Source organism: Serinus canaria, chromosome 1A, assembly GCF_022539315.1.
Source record: "Serinus canaria isolate serCan28SL12 chromosome 1A, serCan2020, whole genome shotgun sequence".
NCBI lineage: Eukaryota > Metazoa > Chordata > Aves > Passeriformes > Fringillidae > Serinus > Serinus canaria.
The window spans coordinates 29,605,938-29,626,604 of NC_066314.1; the positions used below are offsets into that span (position 1 = coordinate 29,605,938).

At 42.7% G+C, this 20,667-nt stretch overlaps 1 protein-coding gene and 1 long non-coding RNA gene across 3 annotated transcripts in view; one reads left to right on the forward strand and one right to left on the reverse strand.

Annotated features, from left to right (window-relative positions):
* SLC38A1 (solute carrier family 38 member 1) overlaps positions 1–7,874 on the reverse strand; it is a 42,676-nt gene extending 34,802 nt beyond the window's left edge. The window contains exon 1 of the mRNA XM_030237770.2: positions 7,610–7,874. The gene's annotated coding sequence lies outside the window, so the exon portion shown is untranslated. The remainder of the gene's footprint in view (positions 1–7,609) is intronic.
* A 1,335-nt stretch (positions 7,875–9,209) lies between these two features.
* Positions 9,210–20,447, forward strand: LOC127060457 (uncharacterized). Of its 2 annotated transcripts, none has more exons than XR_007779559.1 (3): positions 9,210–9,504; positions 18,774–18,895; positions 19,656–20,447. It is a non-coding gene; the product is annotated as an uncharacterized LOC127060457 (long non-coding RNA). The 2 variants fall into 2 exon arrangements; XR_007779558.1 differs by lacking the exon at positions 9,210–9,504 and adding an exon at positions 15,213–15,366.
* The last annotated feature ends 220 nt before the right edge of the window (positions 20,448–20,667 follow it).

The following is a 20,667-nucleotide window of genomic DNA, read 5'->3' on the forward strand; positions in this document are numbered from 1 at the left end:
TGGTGAACCCTCAGACACCAGATTAATCTGGGGATATTTTAAAATTCTCAGGGCTACCTCAAAGCCATCAAATTGCATGCAACCAAAGAGGCACGAGCATCCCCAGGCTCTTGCAGGGCGAGACAGGAGGATGTAGTTCACTTGTTCAGTTAGGACATCTGCCTGTTTCAAATTAAGTTTACAGAAGCCAGTACTTCTGTTTTATACCACATCCCTACCACACAGAAGATAGCTTTGCAAATGAGCAGTTTTTTCCCTGTAAATACTTTCTCAGAAACGCCATTTTCAATTCCTCAAGAGCCCACCCTGTCCAAAGTTCAGGCGCCAAGTTTAAAAGCTACCCTCTAGGCTAACAGCAGGATCCCTTCTCTTCAACTGAAGGAGCAGCTAAGCATGCGATTATAGTGGCAAACACTGCCTGGTGAAAGGGTAGAATCTGGGGTGTGTGAGCTGGGTACTTTTCAACTCCTCTGCAAAAGAGATTTCCACTACAGATACCAGGAGAAAACTGCTCAGGTATTAAAATGTTGGCACATTAAAATATTAAAAAAAAAAAAAATTGATTTAGGCTGCTGATAAATAAATGCAGACTGGCAAGCAGAGGGTGGTTTTAGCATTCTGGAACAGTCTTCCCAGAGGCTGCAGGGATAAAATAGTCTACCTATTTTGGAAGAGAAGCACAGTCTTTTTATAAAAGGATAAAGCCACAGGAGACGGTGACTGCTGAGGTGGCAAGACCAAGCCCACTGAATTCTGAAGTTTCTTGTGACCGTGAGTTCCTAAAATAAACAATTTCTTAAGAGACCCGACAACCTCTGTACCAGGATCTGGGTCCCCTGGCATTTTAAAGCCTGTGAAAAGGTTCAGCTGAGATTCAAGCAGAGAAGCTTTCCCTTTGGGTACCGTTTTGCATCAGGATGCCCAGGAGGATTTTCAGAACTGCCTTGACATTGCCCGTGCTTAATAAATTCCCCATTAAGTGTTTCAAAAGCAGGTGCTGAAATTAGCAGCAGTGTGAGGTAAGCAGCGCGCTGGAGAGCCGGCTGCACGGCTCACTGACGTGTGGCTCCAGCTTCGCCCTCTGCCCCTCTGCCCCTGAACACTACAGCACCAGACTGGCAGGAACACAGCTCCCTGCTTCATTCCCAAGGAATCTCTGCTGCACAAAAGTGACAAGCTTTGTCTGTTTCAATCAAAGCCCTGCTTCTACAGAAAACTAATTGAATGAAGACTCTTCAAGGACATGTAGTGATAGGACAAGGGGCATTGGCTTTAAAATGAAAGAGGACAGGTTTAAGTTAGGTATTAGGGAGAAATTCTTCACTGTGAGGGTGGTAAGGCACTGGAACAGGTTGCCCAGAGAAGTTGTGGATGCCCCATCTCTGGGGCTGTTGAAGATCAGGTTGGATAGGGCTTTGTACAACCTGGCATAGTGGAAGGTGTCCTTGTCCAAGGCAGAGGGGCTGGAATGAGGTGATCTTGAAGATCTTTTCCAACCCAAACCCTTCCATGATCCTATAGGACAGAGCAAAATTTTAGAGCGAGCTGAAGCACCAGCAATCATTTCAGCACTCCATGTTTCAGACAGATGAGTTGCTCCTGAAGGATCATGACAGTGAGCACATCTCTGAATATGTGTCAGGCTCTCTCTGGGGTAAGTGATTTACTAAAAAAACACCATAACAAAAACAAACAAACAAAAAATCTTGAATGAAATAATGCATAGCACTTCCAAGTATGAGAAAACCTGATCTCAGCAACAAAATATGAGCTGGGTGAGTAGAAAGTGGTGGGGCTGGGAACTGAAGTTTTCATTGCCATGGCATAAACTCATCACAGATCTCTGGCAAAGTAAAACCAACATGTCCACCTATAAAATCAAGATGATGATAGCAACACTAACACTCAGTTTGTGAAGTGCTTGAAGGTTTAGAGACAAAGGGTGATAAAACACTCCGCAAATCACAAAATTTTTGCAATCATAACTTTGTCTTAGAGATATACAGAGAAAACCCTTTGTCACTGCTAATTACTCTGGGCACTCTCCACAGTCAATGGAGTATAGGTGGTCACATGAATTTCATCCCCAAATCACCTGCTCTAAACTTCACCCATGTGACAAATCACAGAGCCTAAATAAAATCTAAAATCCCAAAAGGTAGGGTTTATGTCAACTAGCTAAATTCCCTACAAATTGAGTGTCCACTCCAGGCCTGTCACTTGGCCTCTACATCAGAGCCTGGTGCTGCTGGAGGACAACCCCCTGACTCATGGGAGGGGTCTGCAGTCACACTGAGCTGCTCCCTGCAATTGCAATAGCTTTGCTCCCAAAAGGAGATTCAACTCTGGGATAGCTGTGTGAGCTGCCACCTCAGATGTATGTGCCACTAGTGTTGTGAGAAAAAAATCCCAAAATTGCTTCACTAATAAAAATTCACCATATGTTGATACTGAGCTACAATGGAAGCAGCAGGGTAATATTTGTACTTTTACGGCCTTTTCATTCAAGAAAAGTCTTAAAAGACATGCAAATAAAAATGGTATGTTGGCAAGAGTTCTTAGGCTGAGCTTTACTCCTAATTCACATTGAAAGACAGTAAATAATCACGTGAATAGTGACTGCAGAAATTCCAGTCACTGTGCCTACTACTCTGTCCTACTCTGTCCTCAGCCTTAAACATCTCAAAAGGAAAACTTCCAGAGACCCACCATCAAATCTCTCCTTCCAGACACACACAATCATAAAGGACAAACCAGAATTTTGCTCTTGCTTCAAATTTTTCCACTCAGATGGGCAAGCATTCCCACTTGTAAAAGGCATCACCCGAAGAGAAAATCAGCAAAGAGCTAATGACTCTTCAAAATGAACCTCAAGTAGCTGTGTTTGGTAGCTGACCCAGCTCCTCTGTTTAGTAGAAAAAGCATTGCTCTGGCCTAGCAGTTTGGCTTTCTCTTTAAATATCCCATGAAATGTCTTGTAAAAGCCATTACAGATAATTTATTTGCTGTGTGCTCCTTGCAGAATATGGGAAAGATTACAACTGGTCACAACTTTAGGAGGACTATGAGATGACACAATAAGATAAAATGAGTTTATTTTTTTCAAGGACACTGAGACCTTCACAACGAAGGCCATTAAAACGTATTCCAAGAACTGTAGTAATGTTCCTGTTGACTTGTGAAAAATAAAAGAAAAAAAATTCTGGACTGTTAGAATTCCACAAGAGCAGCAACGGGATCAAAAACTTTATGTTTGAAAAGAAATATGATAATACAATCTATTTCTTTTGGTTCATGCATGAATCCTTTCTAGGCCATATATGGAAGAGGTATAATCTCAGCAAACACTTCACCAGAAGCTGTGTTTCTAGAAAGAACATCAACCCTCCTGGTAGTAATCACAACGGCTTAATTCACGTGCCATATTTTTTTCATATCCTGTAAATGGCCCAGTTCCAAAAGCATCATCTTAAGGCACATGGCTGCCCAAAAGCTGACCCAGTACATGAGAGGCATATGGGTAAGTGGCCAATCTGGACAACATCTAGTCCATCTCTGGGTACAGTTTCTGCAATATGTCCTTTCACTGGGCACTTCAGTCACTGCGCACTTCCTGCAGTCAAACGGTCTTGGGACTGGTAAATATCCAAAACACACTAAGCACTTTAAACTATGGAAATCACAATAATTTGCTCAAAAGACAAAATGTGACTCAACTTTCTTTTCAAAGAGAGTTTTGCCAAGAAAAACTGGGTTGGTTACAAGTCATCCGAACCCTTCACTTGAGTTTCGCACAAGCTGTTTTTATTCCTGCAAAGCCTGAGATGTGATACATCTTTCTTTGCTCATACTTTTGAAAGTTCTTTCAAAGAAGAGCAATATGACCAGTAAGACACCATGGATATAAATAATGAAACACAGAGACTGAAACTCTGTGCACGGACTATTCACTTAAATGACAGAAAGCAAGAATAGGCTTTATATGTAACAGTATCACACTGGGAGGCAGGGAAGCAACTATCACCTTTTTGTTCTGCATTGGTGACACCTGACATGAGGGACATAAAGCTCCAGACTTACTCTTCATCTACAGAAAGGACAAAATGGAGAGATTAGAGAGGAGCCACTGAGATAACAAAGAGCTTGGAAATTAGACTGACTCACATCCACTGAGCAAACATCTGCAGTGCTTGAAATGTCATTGCCTCCAGCTCCTCAGCTCTGTCCCTCTGCAGCAGGCTGCAGCCACAGGAGCAGTGGGAGGAACTGGGTTCACCCCAGCCCCAGTGGTGTCCCAGCTGGGCCCAGGTGCCACAGAGAGCCAACAGGGTGCTGGCACACGCCTGTCCTGCCCACCATGGCAGTGCCAGGATGAGGGCAGCGTGGTGGCCAGAAGGCCTTGGCGCTGCTGCAGCCATTTGCTTGGTGTCTGCAGGCCACCACCTCTTATCCCCAGGCCCCTCTCTCTCACAGCCCCCACAGCATGCAGGATGGAAACAGTTAATAGATAAGATAGGGGGTTTGGAAAACAAGTGGCAGAAGTCTTGGGTAGGAAGCTCAGAAAAGGGCGCCATAAAACAGAAGTGATGAGAACAAATGTGGATCGTCAGCCTTTCTCTTGGTAGTGCACGACCTTGTGCTGCAACAGGAAAATGTTCCTGCTCTGCCCCATCACTCTCCACGCTGCCCTTCCATGCTGCCATGAAGAAGGGAAGACAGTCCCAAATTAAGTTTCGACAGGCTACTCAGCTGATCAAAGGCAGGCAAATAAGAAACCATAAAATCCCAGTCTGATTCACCAAGTGATTCATTACTTTAGGCAAAACACTTAAAGATGAGCCATAAAGGAAAATGGTTTTAAGTACATTTTTGTTTTGAGCCCTTCCCAGTCAAATTAGGAAAGGCATTTGGCAGAGGAATATAGTCACATTTTTTCCTAATTATATTTCTTTGTGAAATCCTCTCGACAGTCTTGGTTTTCAGAAGAGGTCCCACAACGCACCGCCACAAATAAATGCGCTCTCGTCTTCCACAGAAAGTGGAAATGCTGTGTGAGTGGGGCTTTATGGGTCACTGCAACAAAACACACTATCCAGATGTATTTCTAAGGGTAAAACAGCAGCTCTGAAATTCCCATTTAAATAAATTTTTGCACTACAGAAGGAAGAATCCTTTGTATAAGTTCATGTGTAACTCACTTTTCCTCTGCCCCAAGTTACAAGTAATTTCTCTGCCACACTTTTCTTGACTGTAAGAGACTCAAAGCAATATTTATTTGATAAACCTGGTCAAATATTGTAAGAGCTAACTGCAAAACATGTAAAAGCTGCTATTTTTCCCAAGAGCAGCTGCTCAAACTTCTTGGGTTGGATTAAGGTCACAGCAGTAAGTATCCATCAGAAAGAAAACTGAATTAAGGTTTAAAATATTTAAATATTTACACAACATCCACTTGTCTTCACAATACGACTTGTAAGTGATGGTTATTATCATGTTAGTTGCTACGCAGATTCCAACAGAAATGAGCAAGATGCTAAAAAGAGAGAGAAGAGCACAGGAGAGAGTCCCATTTCTGCCTGGTCACCACTCTGACAGTGCTAAGAACAAGCTCCCAAAACAGCAACACAGACAAAATGTAGGACAGAGACCCAGGATGAGCAGCCTCCAAGCAGGAAGGCCGAGAGAGCACTGCCTCCCCCTTCCATCCTCTAAAACCCTTGTAAAAAGCAGGATTTGGGCACGAAGGACAATTGATCCTCCACATTTTACAGCAATCTGAAGAAAGGCTCAAACTCAGGAGATAATCCTCTTCACACGGGAATGTGCAGCTTGGTGCTCACTGCCAACAACCGTCTCCCATCCTCACCCAGCCTGGAGAGCCCAGTTGGTCCAACTACAGCATAAATAGTCTCAAGTGACGAGACTGAGGATGCTGCAGTGTGCTTCAGTGAAGTGCTCTCTCTATGGTGCCTCTTAAAAACAAAAAAACCCGACCTTCCGAAAAGGCAAAGTCAAATAGGAGTCATTCAGTACGACAGTGAAGCAGATCCCATTTTAGTCAGTGAATTTCCACCGAGCCTCAGCAGAAGGCCTCTGCTCACCAGCAATATGGCAGTTCGGAGATTGCACGCAGGTTTTGCAAAGCGGATTTCAGCGCCATTTCGGCAGCGGCTCCCAGCCTGGAAAGGGTAGTTATTGATACCTACATCCTTCAGCAACAGATGGAATTTCCTTTTAGAGGCTTTTTAAGCAAAGTTGGTGCTTTGGTAGCAAATGAAGTAAAATTTAGATGGAGGATGCTGTTTCTTTCTCCCCCTGCAGCTGTTTTTATTACTTCTGATCTATGAAGGTTATTCTCAGAATGTAGGGGATTTTTGCTTTGTTTTGTTTTTTATTCCTGCAATATTCTATCAACTAAAATGTATCTTTTTCTTACACTTTACTTTAGAACAATGTCTGTTCTATGTTATTTTGCCTTTCAAGCACAAGTAAGAGCCAAACAAACCTGAAGGTGAACGAAGAACAGAACAGGTTCCTATTTATAATTTGGACTAGAGGTTGGCAGAAATGCCCCGCGGCAGTCTGGGACTCTGAATAGCCTACGGACATGCGGTGAGTTCAGCGGGTGGCACAAGGAAACTATAGCTTCTCCTTCCATAAAACCAGCTGCCAGATGCAGGCTTTATTTCAGTCCTTCCAATGTCACATAAACAAAGCACGGCTTTACACACCTCATCGTCTCCTCCCTCACAAGGAAACAGTCACATCCTAGCTACAGGTTGCATTACGAACTCTGCCAAACAATGGAACAAGCCCCCTGCCACAAGAGCGAGCTGGACGTACACACACGTGAGCCAATGCACCCCGGGCATTCACTCGGGCCTCTTTTTGTTCTCGCCTTGGCTCACGAAAAGCGACCACCTCAGCTGTTACTATGTATTTACGGGCACCACGCACACGCGTGCGCGCCGTGGGCCCAGCCTGCATTTTCCGAATTCCGTAAAACTTGCATTGACCCCATGGCAGTGCTGGGTTTAAGGGAAAGGCAGGAACGTTCCCCGGGCATGGCTACACCGCGGCCGAGCACCCTGCGGGAGCTGCGGCACCCGCGACCCGGTCTCATAAGGGGCAAACTCATTTATTATTACTACAAATTTTTTTTTCGCTGCCAGCGGAAGCCCGTAGCCGCAGACTGCCAGGTTTTTGTTTTATTTCTGCGGATTTTGTTTGTCTGTGGGTTTTTTCCACAAACTGCTGCCCGCCTCAGCAGTCGGCGAGGGCAGCATCGCCTCCCGCCTCCGGCGCGGCAGCGGGAGATGCCGCATGGCCGCCCTGTCCCCACGTCCCCTCCGCCCCGCCGGGCTCCCCGAGCCCCGCCCGGCTGGCTGCTCGCCTTTTTAGGGTTCGCACTGGGCAGCAAGAGGGGCGAGCCGACACGTTTCGCAGGGGATGGGGGGAGGGTTGCGCAGACGGCGGGGACAAAGCGCGGGCGGCGGCGGGCTCCGGGCTCCGGGCTCCGGCCCGCGCTGCGCGGCCGCGGCGCGGAGACAAAGGGTGCGCGGGGAGCCGCGGCCCCATCCCTCCGACTGCATTCGCTGCTGCTGCCTACCTTCCCCAGGAGCCGCGGGGACCCTCTGAGAAGCGATCCACCTTTTCCGCCGGGATCCGCCGGAGAACCCCGACAAATAATTGCAGTGATAAAAATAAAATAAAAATTAATTAAAAAAAAAAAAAAAAAGAGAAGACGAAGGAGAAGAAAAAAGGGCGAGAAGGGGGATAAATGAAACTGGCGAAACGAAATCGACGAGAAAGATGCCCTTCCTCCTCCCGCCGCGGGTGTGTGCATGTGGAGGTGGGCGGGCTGGCGGGAGCGCGCCGGGTGCGCGCCGCGCGAGGCTGGCGCCGGGGCCGCGCCATCAGGTGCTGCGGGGCGCCGAGACTCCGCGGACCGGCTGCTCACACGTGTCCGGGCAGGGGACCCACGGGACCCCCGACACGCCCAGCTCCCCGGCCGCATGGATGTTCAGCACCTTTCTTAAACAAAAATAATTTTTTTTTTACTCTTTTTACAACAGACAGTAATTTTTTTCTAGCCACGGTTGGAGAAGCCTTCCTGGCAGGCAGGCTGGATTTTTGTGACTTGAAATGGCTACGGAAGATCTGGCACTATTGTGTTAGCCGATTTCCTGTTCTGTCATGCAAAAGGTATATGCTGAAAATGCTGCCATTTGTGCAAGAGGTCGCAGTATTTCCTGCTGGGGCAAGACACCTTCCTCAAAATAAACTCAATGCACAGATTATTTGCTGTAGCTGGTTATTTCCATCCTAATATCTAGAAAGCATTTCATGTGCTTTTTGGCTTGGAAAAAACTTTTCAAGAACTAACCTGAAGCAAGATGGTATTGCAGCTGTCCTTGGCTCCCCTCCCCTGCAGAACACATGACTTGCATGGCATATCACAAGGCAAAAAATGAAAGGGTGATGGAGCCTGTGGGTTTGGGTGCAGTTTGCCTCGCTACCCATGGAGGGTAATGGTTTCTGGGAAGCTTTCATGGCAACTCTTTCAGAAGCTTCTTGAGGTGCTTGCTCTGGAATTTCCACTACTGTGTCTCCTAAATGTCAGGCCAAAAAGGCAGATGACACACATGAAGAACTGTGGTTTTCAAATTACTGACTTTGCATGTAGAAATTGGATTCCTGTTTTGGTGCTTTCAGCAGTTTGGGTTTTTTTATCCCCAGTAGAGCAGTTCACAGAATCATAGAACAGTTTGGGTTGGAAGAACCTTTAAAAGTCATCTAGTGCAACCTCCAGCAATGAAAAGGGACATCTTCAACTACATCAAGTTGCTCAAAGCCCCGTCCAGCCCATCTTTGGATATTTTCAGGGATCCACCATCCCTCTGGGCAACTTCTTTTAGTGTTTCACTGCCCTCATTTTCCTTATATCTAATCTAAATTGACCCTCCTTAGTTTAGACCCTTGTCCTATTGCAACAGGCCCTGCTAAAAAGTTTGCCACTCTCTTTCTTATAGGCCCCTCTTAGGTGCTGAAAGGCCACAATAAGGTCTCCTTAGAGCCTTCTTTTCCCCGGGCTGAAAAACACCAACTCTTTCAGCCTTTTCTCCTAGGAGAGGGGCTCCATACCTATGATCATCACCAGGACCCTACTGCTCCAACAGCCCCATGTGTCTCCTGTGCTGAGGACCCCAGAGCTCTCTGAATGTGAAGTGCTGTGCAAACAGTAATTTAATGAACACCAATTGCACCCTGCTAGGACAAGAGCCACATCATCCCAGTACTGAGAGTGAAGCCTGAGGAAGAGCTAGCTTAACAAGGGTATTAGGGCAAGGGCTGATCTTTCAACTTACTCATGTGATTAAACCTCCCACAACAGAATCATATGCAGTTCCAGAGAAATTTAAGATTGACAAAAGATGTGGATCTGGATTTCAAGCCAGAGCTTCACTCCCCACCCAGCCCTCGTGCCTGAAAGCAGAGAAGCAGGTATTTGCAATTAACTCTGACTCAATTAGACTTACATATGGTAAACTGAAAATCAATCTCTCCCCCAGATTATTCAATAAAAACGTGTATTATATACTGGATGAGGTCAGGTGGTGTTACTGTAGGGAATAAAAGGAAACTACTTTGTTTGTTTAAAACAAAATATGTATCAGGCTATCAGGTGAATGATCATTGATTTGATGTGTTCTGCTACCTCCTTTCCTTTCATAGTTATAAAGGCAGGCTATTTGATTCTTACCTTGTCATGTGCATTCTTAGAATGGAGGTAATTATTTTTCATAGAATTTCAAAAAAAGTCTTTTTACTATATTTTAACCAGCTCCAAAAATGATAGTACTTCTCAGAAAAGTAAACTATTTAACTTTTCATCTTTAGTAGTTCAAATTTCTCCAATCTCCCTCTCAATATCTCTCTGATTTTTTTAATCACTGTTGGTTCTGTTTGCCTTGAAATGCTGTGAAACTTTGATGCCTGTGGCAAACATCTTCTAGTTCTAGTTTTATGGTTTCTTGTAAGCTTTTTTCCAACAGGTTTTTATGGCAGTCATTCCTTATTGACCTTATTCACTCCTCCTGTGTCTTTTTCTTTATTCTTTTCGCTCGTTATCTTGTTCATATTCCTGCTTTAGAGATATACCACAAAGATTCAGGAATTTATTGTAATATTTCTCTTTCTGTTGCCCATATTAAACTGGTATGAGATGGGCATCCATCTCAAATCTCTTCTTGGATGCCTTTTAATGCACTTTTATCTAGCCAAAATGGATCCTCTTTTCTTTCCTCTGAAATAACCCTGAGCCTTTCTCTGTTGTATCACCATTCTCATCCTGCTTTTGTTCAGACTTGCAACTTCCAAATATCCTTTAGATTATATTTTGCCTGAAATGAATCAACAACAATGTTCATTTTCAGAACTACCCTCTGAAGTGCAATGTTCTTCCAGAGTCTGGAAAATTCCCTTCTGTACTGTCCTTCAAAAATTTATGCTTATTGACTAACTTATACTTACTAATGGAAACTGCTGGTATGCAGCAAAAAATATATCTACATTCTAAAAGTGAACTTAAATCAAAAGCCACCAAATACTTCTTTGGTTGACTAAATTATTGCACGTGTGAACATTTGGCAATTTTCTTCACGCAGTTTCAGAATGCTGTTTGATTTGGCATGCATTTCATTGAACGTGGGGCTTGTTTGGCTTCTTTGCTGTCTTTTGCTTTCAAATTGCAGCAAAGCCTACCAGACATTCCAGACACAATTTTTGCACCTGAAACAAAGCTGATGACAGAGCGTCATTAATTTTGTATGATTATCCGGTTCAACTATTTTACCCTCAGGCAAATATATGGCAACAGCCCAGGGGAATGGAGTTGCTGGAGTTGGAGGTGGCTGTGCCTGGGGCAGAGGAATTCACGGCTGATGTGATGAGGCTGACAGGTGGAGCTGGAGGTGCTTACAGAGTTCTCTTCACCTCTATTTTAGTTCATCCGTCATTGGCATGCTTGAACTCATGTGTTAGTGCTTGTGTGAAAGAGAGGAAAATAAAAGAGAACAGATCAGGAGTGCAAAGCCAGCTGAAGGACAAAATCCTGTGTTTTTCAGAGAAGGTGCTTGCTGCCAGAAAGTGACCTTGAACATCTTTAAAGTCTGACTGCTGTTTAAGAGTAGTGATGAAGCAAAGGATGTAAGCAATGGCTATTTTTGCACCTCAGTACTACATCTAAATCAAGCTGAACTAAAACGCACATAAAATTTTGTGTCTTTTTTTTCCCCCCTGCTGAATTTGGTTTTTTTGGAAAGAAGAATTTGTGTCCATTTCCTGCAGAGAGCCAAGAAGCTTAGGTTTGATAACTCAGTGTCAGCCATGGGGCTGCTCACAGGAGGGGGCAGTACTGGTCCTCTTAAAGGAAGTAATTAGACAGGGAGATCCCTTTCTCACCAAGGCTTCACAGAGACTGTGTGCTCGAAAAGTCCTGGAGATGAGCTGCAAGGACAAACAAAATACTGATATCTACTTGGGCTGGGTGTGGTTCAAGCCCAAACACACCACGGTGCTTGCTGAGGTGACTGAGGGCTTTCAAGGTGGAACAGTAAGCTATTTACTTCACAGTATAAATTTATTCTTGTAAATAAATAAATGTTTCAACAAATATCTATGCATTCTCTAGTGCTGCTATGCCAGGATTTCCTAGCAAACAAAAATATAGGTTTTGGGGATATCAGTCACCATGTTAAAAGCTTTTTGGTGCTAGCAGGGTCCTGACATTAGCAGAGGAGGATATTTTGTCTAGCAGCTGGGCAAGGCAGAAGATCATTGACTGTGATGCATAATGTACGATCTGTACATGACTGGTCTTGTGTGATACTCCGAAAAGAGCTGCCCACACTTGTCACAGATTTTGTGAACACTGATAGCATCAACTGTGTTTAAACATGTGTTCAGCCGCCTCCAACTCTGCATGTTGAGACAATCAGTTTTCCAGGGCTGTGAAATCTTGCATGCATGTGTGTAATGCTGTGACCATGAGATGTTATCACTCATTAGTTTCCTGGCCAAACTACGGTGTAGGACTGATGATGAATAATCCTGGTTTAATAGGAGTTGTCCTCTGCTCTTCCTCTTTAGATTCAGGAATTCACACAACGAACCAGGTAGTTGTGCTTTTTCTCCTTAACTCCTGATTGTCTGCTCTAACTCTTTTTTTTTGGTCAGAACAAGTGTTTTGCTGCAATACAAAGTTTTCAAACTTTGCATGAGGCCAAGGAAATAGCAGTGGCTAAAATAAAGGAGATTTACAATATGATAGATGCCTGCAGTGATAGTAGAAGTTTCATTTAAACACATTTTAAAAGTAGGTGTAACAAGATGCTCTTTTATTTACTCGCCTTTAAGGTGTTGGTTCTTGACGTCAGTTTATAGCACTATAGACCAATTTATATGGTCTGAGTAGACTGTAAAACTTTGATCTTTTTGAAATGAGTAAATTCAGATTTTGTGGTGACCAGGATGCTGAGTCGTGTTACAGCACAAAGATGAGATCCTCTCTTCTTTTCCCCAGAAAAGAATGGGCTTTGCCATTCCATTTGTATAGAGAACTTCAAGGGCTTGCTTAGTATTTTGAAATAATACCTGTGATCTCATGTTGTCAGAAATTATCCTGGCAAATTGCAATTCCTAGTCCCAGCATATACAGCATAGCTATTGAGAATGGGATGTGTCTAGAAACATGAGATAATTGATAACTGTTGTGAATTAAATTATACTAAAAATACTTAGTTATGAATTGTATTAAATTATACTAAATATAATTTGTTTAATCTAGGACTGGCCTGCTAGTGCAGAGCCCAGTAATTGAATTCTCCTCTTTTAAAGAAGACAGATTAAAAGGTAGATAGATAGATAGATAGATAGATAGATAGATATAGATACATGTATATATATGAAAGAAAAAAATGAAAACTTAGTTGAGAATTTAGATGTCAAGTATTATATATCTCAATCCATAACATTAATTAAAAGCTTTTGGAGTTGATGAGCATATCTCACTGCTGTTCAAATCCATGGGCATTGAGGGAAATCAGTTTCTTCAGAAAGCAGAGTGCTCATTTACCTGACTATGTGAAATTGGGTGCTGACTTGTAAGTATCCAGGTTGTACATAACTGATCTTAGTGTAACCCTGCAATAACATGATCTGCTGACCTCATGGTATCATGAAACATCATGAAATGGGAGAATTTGGAAAAAAGGAAAGAATTATTTTTCTGACAATTCCTATGTAATAAGATGACATAAGCTTTTCAGGATGGTGGGAAAATGATGAATTCTTTAAATCACCACAGTAAACAAACAACAAATAAAGATTTAGACACAAGAGATTCAGACTCAGGATTTAGAGGACTGGGTTAAAATGAAGTCCGTTAAGAACACCTTGATGGCCAATATTTTTTAAGTAATAAACCAAAATAAAGCTATTGACATGCCTGAGGGCATTTCAAGAAGGGTGGCTGGAATCTGACAGAAGTAGTGAGTTTATTTAAAATATTGTTAACACATCTGTAAGACCAGACAGATGCCTCATGTGGTACCCAGGACCCATCTCATACATCTTCTGGTGATTACATTAGCTTTTGCAATTCTGTAAAATACAAACAAATTCAATATTCATTAAACTTAAATTAAATCAGAGAAAACAGAATTTATCCCACCATTTACAAGGCTTTGGGTATTGCATATTCCACGCAAGTCCTAGATTGTGACAGTTCTATAGGCCAAGGCCATGGTATGTGCATAAGCTTTCAGTGGTTACCAAGTGTGCATGTCTCTAATGACATGTTTATGGAGGAGTAAAGTTCCATAGAAAAAGCATTAAACTAATAAAATTAGACACACTGGAATTTCATGTTATCAGTATAGCAAGACTTCCTGATCTGCCCAAGACAGGGAAGTTTCAAGCCCTGCTGGTGTGGCTGCTTCCTCTGAGCCTCCCGTGCAGCAGGGAGCTGGTCAACGCCAGTTGTGCCTCAGACAGGCTACTGAGCTCGAGCTGCAGATGAGGAGAAAAGGCAAATAGCAGACAAAAATGTCAAAGTATGCAGCTCTATTAGCAGTCATGCTTAAACACATTCTGAGGTACCTGAGTGGTAACCTATTTCTCTCTTTGGTTTTGGGCTTCATGTAGCATGTCATTACAGTAATGAAGTGATTAGATCTGCTCTGTTGCCTAATTACAGGACTAGAAATGGCATGTGTTCCTGCAATCTAGTTAAGTACTCTATATCTGAATCCTCTGATTTCAAGGATAGTGTTTGGGAAATTATCTTTAGAGCACATAATTTATTTTTTTTTTAAGTGCACTTGAGTGAAGTGAGGAGTCTAGCATATTGTAGAATTATTGATTACATTAAGTACTTTGAACTTACACAGTGTTTTTCATCTTAACATTTTGCTACAAGGGGCAAGTATTATTAGTCCCATTGCAAATTGAAAACTTGGGGGGAAAAAGGAGAATACATTATTCATTTAGGATTCCCATCAAATGCTCCAGCAAGACTAGCTAGTTCAAGACTAGATACCCTTTTCTTTAATGTCCTCGAGAGGATGCAAGAGACCTTTTGTTGCATTTCTTTTGGATAAAAGGATCTTCCGTGCAGGTCCTGGTGCTATAGGTTGTGGGTAAAAAACAACACTGCTCACAGTCTCCAGACAGATACAGCACCTGCAACTTTTATTTCCCAGAACAGTTCCCCACTCTTCATACAATTCTATATAGATATATTAATGATAGAAGCGCAGTGTTACAAGAGAGAAGACTTCACATGTCTGCCTTAATTACTGATATTTACCTCTCAGAAGGGCTGCCTTCATACCAGCTCCTGACATCTTTGGAGATGGACAACTAAACCTGCTCCTTACTAGCATCTGTTTTACTGTTTTCCATCAGCTGTCTATTTGCCCAACTAAAATGTATTTCAACACTGTGAGCTTAAATCCCTCTCCTGTTGGGGCTTACATCCCATAGTGTCCTGTGTGGGATAGTTGGTGTGACCAGAAGTTGAATACCTGAGTGAAGACTACCTGCCTTGTCCTGCAGATTCTTCTGACAAATGTGTGCTAGCAGAAGATGCTGCTCACTTAGCAATGCTTGCAACTCAATGTGTGCCCTCTTACAGAGACAAGATGATCATTATCAGTGGAACATACACAACTCAAGATTTGGCAGAGGCTCTTCACACTGGAAAAGGGATTCAGTTGTTTTGATTCCCACTGCTTTCACTCATCTACAGGTCCCTCCTGTTTCACCATCTGTTTCATGTGCTTAGTCAGAAGATGAAGAGAACAGGTAACAGTAACATTTTAACAAGGCTTTGTCAGAGGTAAAGTGCAATAAAATTTCAAGGACTCATGTAAGAGTGTAAATGTTCGTTTAAAAAATGTATCCTGAGGAAACTGATAGTAGTAAAAGTTCTTAGAAGATCAGAGTACAACAAATGCCTGGTAGATCTGGTGTATAAAGCTCTGAGCAACCAGAAGACAAAAGATATATTACAATATGTAGGATATATAAATTTACGTTATTATATTATAGCTAAAATTTAGAGCTATCTAATGTATAATTTATATTATCAGATGCCACTATAGCTCTTATACCAATACATTTTTTTAAAAAATCCTGAGGAAAGGTTTTGAACTTGTATTTCATGCAGGAGCTTGACTGTAGTTAGCTAAGTATACCTAGTTCAGAATGCACATTTGAAAACATTGTCTTCCTAAAGCCTTGCCTTGTCAGAAAGCCATAGCCTGATCCTGCAAATTTTGTACATTCAGGTACTGAAGTCACACTGGAAATATTGTTATGGGCTAGTGTACAAAGCCCAATGTGTTTTTAGTATTACCATCATGGCTTAATGCAGATGTAAAAGGAAGACATAACTGCATTTTGCAAATGTGTTTGAAATATTCATGTTCATCACAAATGCTATCTGGTTCAGGTTGTGGATGCTTTTCTAGAAGATTGGGGTCCAAAACTGCTCTTTTCTGGTGCCAGTTTTGCAGAGTCCATCACCCCTCTATGCATGGGCAAGGGGGCTGTGAGAAGTGGCCTCCTAGGCAATCTCAGTGTTAGGGCTGGCCAGAAGCTTCCTGAAGGTAATGAAGGCAGGGAGATGTATAAAAAAAATGCTGTGCTGAAGCACTTTCTGAAATTTGGTCCATAATGGGGAGTCCAGGATGTAGTGGTATAAATAATTTCTCAGAAGTTATAAGGGCCTGGATGCAAGGAGCAGTCCATTTCCATGCCAGGCTGGGGCACACATCCTGGTTAGCAGCAACATCATCCCAAGCCTTGAGCTCAGATCTGTTCACAGAAGGGCCATTGCAAAGGCAGAAATGGGCACAGGATGCACAGGCAGCTTTGCTTCCCTGAAGCCTGAGCTAGCACTTCTAACTTATGCTGGCCATCTACAACAACTTCTCTGAGACCTGACTTCCCACTGGAAGAGTTAGAACAAGAGATTTTTAATCCCACCACTTCTGTCCCCTTCCCAGACTGGGTGCTTGAGAGTCCCCACTACACTGCTCTTTCCCTTCTCCAGAGCATGACCCTCCCTGGGCCCCAGGCAGCCTCAGGGGGGCACACCATGGCCAGGGCAGCACAGGGGTGCAATCAGTCACTCCCCAGCTTGGGATCAGAGCTTGGGATCAGAGCAGGGGGACAGTGCTGTCAGACCTGGTGAGGGCTGCCTCCTAACATGGGAGAACAGGCTGGTGATGCTAGCCTGGGGTAAGACTCAGAAAGGATGCTCTGTATGCTGACCTGGAGGGAGCTTGGTAGCTCACTGCAGATCCCTGTAGCAGCAACCACACCCCTACAGGAGCAACACAGCTCTCTGGGTTATAAAACTGTATTTATTCCTGCATTCCAGGTAAATGGCACTGTTCTGCAATTTTCCTTGAGTTTTGCACTTTTTGTTTTTTGCATTAAAGTCTGTGGCTTAGTACAAAGTCGGGAATTGGGAAAATCTGGATGCCAAGATTTGTGACAGAGAAAAGTAGCCAAGCCCAGCCACAAACTCTCCTCCCCTCTTTTTGGCTGAGACAGGACAAATCCAGTCCCACAACTGCCCCCCAAGCCACCTTAAGCCCCACCCAAATCAGGACCTTAAATGAAAAAGGGGTTGGACTTTGGGACATGCCCACTGCCACAAACAAAACCAGCAGCCTGTGTTACAGGGAAGCAGGAAACTAAAAAATATGGTATATCAGAACTTGACTCACATGCATAATTCTGTTTGAAAATGTTTTGGGTTTAACCAGGGGAGTGACTGATTGCCAATTGCTGAGAACCTCACCTTGTGCTCAGTAAATATTCTGCAGGCAGTGAGGCAGTGTCCATAAATGATCGAGAAGCTCTCGAAGCTTACAGCACTATGCAGTTATTACAGTCTGAGCATTTTTTAAGCAGAGCAAATATTTGCTTTCAATTTCATGGCTAGCTGTTGCTGGCGACACATGCAGCCTCTATGGGCACAAGCACTCACTGGTTCAGTGTTTGCCTTTTGGTTTTCTGTCAGAAGAAGGGTTTGGTGCCAACGTGGAGTATTAGAAATATAAAATTATTTGCTCTTCTCTGACGTTCATCTAGTTTGAAATGGCTACTGATGCTGTTAATGTAATTTCTCACGTGGATTAAACAAACATTTAATTTCTCATGTAGATTAAACAAACATGTGCCACTCACAACAAAACCTTTCTGCTCATGACTCATTAAGTTGTGCTTCCTAACCAGGTAATCAATTGCCTGAAAATGTTGCGACAACAGAGTTGATGACCTGTGTAATGTGAAAACGAGGGTAACACAACCAAGGGCCGCCTTCTTCAGGCCTTTTGCACACAACATTGCTGTGTTGGGACTTCTGAAAATGGAGGGATTTTTTCCTTAACATTTTAATCTCATGCTTGGAAAATTTTTTAATTGAAATTTATGCTTTTCCCCCTGCCTCCGTTTTCCTTATCCTGCCTCCGTTTATTTAGGCTAACTTGCACCATAAATTGCATTATCTCACATTACATAATGAGAAAGGTGGAGCACCAATGTCATTAATTAGGGACAGACAAAACTTTCCCTTTTCCAATACCTTCAGTCCATATTTCTTTGCTAATTAAAAGACCACACTTCCAGCTCACCTGCATTTCCCCATACACTGATCCAGACCTCATGCCAGTATGCCCTATGGACACAGGGACAGCAAACACACTCCATACCTTCCCTAATTTTTGTGATAATATGCAAAATCTAGGGGGTCTGCTGGGGCTGTTTGAGTATGGATACTTACTGTGTGCTCTCTTAGAGTTTTGGAGTCCACACTGCATATTTGGAGAATGAAATTAAATTTTAAAAAATTAATTATTTCTATGTATTTTTAGGTATAACTATACTTATTCATTTATTTATTTGTATATATGATTATTTATATATATATATACTTATAAATAACATCTAGTGTTGAACTGTTCTTGGAAAATATTCGTCTACTAACAAAAGTGACTGCCATCCCCCTGCATTCATCTGGTCTAAAAATACTGTGTCATACAGAATTCACTCATATTTCACTGGTGAGTCTATAATTTTCTCTAAGAATTTATTTCTTGCTGCGGAAGTGTTTATTTTCTCCTATGACGCTAGTGCTTGAAGTGTTTATGTCGTTGTCATGTTGCTGCAGTAAAACTTGCCCTTGTTTTTCTGCTCAGCTGGATTATTCTGTGTTAGCACATCATGAGAGATGGCAACAGACCAGGACACAATTGATGGAGATGGGGTGCACTGACACGCTCTGGCAAGAAGAGGCTTTGAGCACTCATGGCCATCTCTGGTAAGACGTAGCAGCAAACTTCAAAGCTTGGCAGAAGTAGAGGGAAGCTGCTCTAAGCCAGATTGGGTGTATGTAAGTTTGGCCACGCAGCAGAAAAGGTAGCTGGTACTTGCTCAGCAAAATGGAGAGATTTGATAAGTGTATCCCTTGAAGTGTGGGGAGGGATAATGTATCACCTGCCAGATGTGAGAATGGGAAAGGAGCAGTCAGTGATGTGCAGTGAAACTTAGTTTCATAGCAAACTTTGGTTTGCTGCTTCTGTTTCAGATCTATACAGAGCTTGTGTTCATGACATCTTTTTTTTAATTTTTTTTTTTAATTACACCAGTTCATCTAATAAAAGGTGTAATCCCTACTTACTAAACCTGTGTTGTTTATTTCTTATGCCCATTGACTACAGTGATGCTACATCTTTGGATAAAAATATGTGTTGAATACAACTTATTTTGATACATATGATAGTATATTCTCAACTCCCATTTTATATACTAAGAAGGAGACAATATATTCTTGTGAAAAAGTTTATGGAGGGAAGTCACAAAATTAAACTGTGATTCCTATGATTTTAAAATGGAGTTTTCTGAGAATATGTGTTTCTCTGCTACACTGCAGTTTTTCCACAGTTCTGTTTACAACATACAAAAAGATTTCAATGTTACTTCTTTGACATCCAAATTGAACAGTCTTCAGTTTATTTCTGTTTCCCCTGTATTTGGTTTTGGATATATAAATTTGTCTCTTTTCTCTTTTGCTGTTCCAGGAGACAGGAATGCACCTTTCAGACAAGTGGAAAGTGATTTATCTTTGATTGGAAAATGGTATTATATATAATGCTCTTATTGATCTATCATGCTGTTATCCTCAGATGTGCTTTCCTTGCAGAACTGTTTTCTGTGTTAAAGAAATGAGCAGCTGAAATTCTGATAATCCCAAGCTAAATCTGAATCAAGCTCATAAATCTAAATATAAAACTAATAGCGAGATGTGATCAGAGTTTGCATATGTCAGCTTCATTTGCAAAATCCAATTCTGACAGGAAATGGGAGACAAGAAAATCATCCTAAGGAGGATCCTAATAACCTCCAAATTTGACTATTTTTATCTTTTTTCATTTGATCCTCTTTAAGGGTTGATACAACAGGATGGTGCTTCCTATGCAGGAATCTTAAGAGACACAAAATAATGTTAAAAGGTCTTGATTTACATCAGAATGAAAAAAATAAAAACTTGTAACAAGAGGAGGATGAGAAGTGAATTTAAAGGACATAGTTGCTTTTTCGTAACTTTGCTACTCAGCAGCAGCAGGCAGGAATTTTCCTAATTTACCCCGAAGTATCGGTCCCTGAGTAGTCAATGGGAAGGAAACACAGCAATATTGTTCTGTGTGCTGTCATATGACTTCGCCCAGCGGAAAACAGTGGCTTTGCCTGCCCGCCTGAGGGGCCGGGGGAAGCTCCGGCATCCGCAGCATCGCCGCTGCCCTCGGCTCCACCGCCGCTCCGTGAGCGCAGGCGAGGCGGCATCCGCCCGCAAAGCATTCCCTCTGCAGCAACAAAGCATTCCTACTGCAGCAACAAAGCATTCCCACTGCAGCAACAAAGCATTCCCATGCAGCAACAAAGCATTCCCACTGCAGACGCCTTGAGTCGGCTATCGTCGTCTGCCTAATTCTCCTGCTGAGAAGCCTCCTTCCAAAAGTGGCCATGGCTTCCCTGGAACACCTTCGGGTCCATTAGCTGAGAAGTTGCTTGAAACATTTACTGTGAAAGGGC